At 41.3% G+C, this 1,917-nt stretch overlaps 1 protein-coding gene across 1 annotated transcript in view; it reads left to right on the forward strand.

Annotated features, from left to right (window-relative positions):
- The window catches only part of CHD1 (chromodomain helicase DNA binding protein 1), an 83,999-nt gene that overhangs the window by 9,733 nt on the left and 72,349 nt on the right, over positions 1–1,917 (forward strand). The window lies entirely within an intron of this gene.

Consider the following 1,917-nt stretch of genomic DNA (forward strand, 5'->3'; position numbering starts at 1 on the left):
CAAAGTCCACCTTCAGCATTCCCTGGGGACCTCACCGCTCCATTCCCTTGTTGTTCTGTTGCACCCCCTTAGTGTTTTGCCTCGGTATGGTGGGATCAGACCGGTTGCAATTCCCACACTGTGTCTCTGGTGTTGTCCCCTGTAGAGCTATGGGTCAGTGAGGGGCGTCATGTCTCATAGGGGGGCCCGCCATGCGGTCCTTTCTGTGGACTGGCTGCTCTAATTGGGAACATCATCCTCATGGCCTGGTGGGCCAGGATGTGCTCCTCTCTCTCCTCCTCCCCCTTCATCTGCTCCTGTGTGCTCTGATCAGATATGTCCCTCTCCCAGAGCTGCAGATTCAGTGCTGTCCTTTGAAATAAATTCTTCTGGGGGGAAGGGCAGGTGTCCACTTAGTAGTTGGGATTGGGGCCGGCCCCCCCAGATCTCTTCCACTGGTTCCCTACTCCATGCCTCATGTTGCGTTCACATCTTGGAGCACTGGGTTCAAGTCTGGTCTCTCTTTCCCTGTGGAGATATAAATAATACCCTCACCTTGGGTGGGTTAGTGCCCTGTGCCCCTGCTACCCGTTTTAAAAAGATGATTTTTGTAGTAAGGGGGACAACAATATGGAGTTCAGGGCCGATAGTACATTTTTAACAAAGCTCAAATTATACACAGTATCATATCATTGACATATCCTTGACATTTTGCAACACGTGTATGGGAATGCTTCCCCACAGAAAACAACAATTTTTAGATGAATTGAGCATTCACTTTAAGGAAGGTTAAGGAGGAACTCAGATGAGTCAAGAGAGGCAAGACCTTCAACTTCTGTCAATAAAGAAACTGATGGCTGGTTCTCAAACCACTGGATAAAGACTGTAGAATTATAATTGATGCCATACCTACTCAAGTTGGGCTCTCACATGATTAGCATTTTCACTTTGAAGCAAACGTGTTTGGCTCCCAGCAAGCTTTTGGCTTGATGGGTGCTTAAAGTGTTTTTGGTAGATTAGCTAGCGCAAAGAACTGATCTTTCCAAAAGTGTTTTCAGTAAGATCAAAGCTAGTGAAAATGATTCAATAGAACAAATTTTACTTGGTGTTTATTAGTCTAATTCAAAGAGCCATATCCAATCAAAACTGGGGCTTCTGTGGGAATCCGCTTTATCACTAAAATTGAAGGCAGAGAGATTGGTGCCCAGGGGCTTGATAATGAACAAGCTTTAAGAAAACTGAAAATTGCATTGGTAAGAAAAAAGCCAGGGAAGTTGTGCCAAGCAATTTCTTTTTTCTTATGACAGTGCATTTGCTCATTCTTTGAGGGTCCCAAGGATTGTCCTGCTATACTTTCATTGGGTAATCTTACCCTTCCATCTGCTAGCCTTATTCTTACCCCTTCAGGGGAGTGTGTTGCCCAAATGAATGGTTTTGTCTGGTCAGAGTTACTGGTTTTAGAACCCCCAGCAATCTATTGTCCTGGAACCAGCTTAATTTTTAAAAAATCATTATATTGGGGACTTGTACAACTCATCACAATCCATAGATACATCCATTGTGTCATGCACATTTGTACATTTGTTGCCATCATTTTCTTTTTAAAGATTTTTTCAATTTAATTTTTATATCACTCAGATGCCAGTGTTTTAATGATAAAAGTAAAAAAATAGAGTATAAAACTTGATGTCAACTAGTTTTTTCAAATACAGGTACAAGTATTAAGTAGGTAAATAGGAATGACAATATAACAAAAGTAGAATTTATATATTTGTCCAAATTTAAGTAAGCCATTTCTCCAAGATGTTTGGCAAAACAAATTCTTGACCTTAGCAATTGTTACATAGCAGTTTTGCATTTAGCATATGCTCAAAGAGACATTTTCCTATGTACAAACTTAGTATGTGTCTGTTGATCTTTAAGTAGGTTTCTTCTGTG

Source organism: Echinops telfairi, unplaced genomic scaffold, assembly GCF_000313985.2.
Source record: "Echinops telfairi isolate 266 unplaced genomic scaffold, ASM31398v2 ScPeMD7_7469;HRSCAF=8507_1, whole genome shotgun sequence".
Classification (NCBI taxonomy): domain Eukaryota; kingdom Metazoa; phylum Chordata; class Mammalia; order Afrosoricida; family Tenrecidae; genus Echinops; species Echinops telfairi.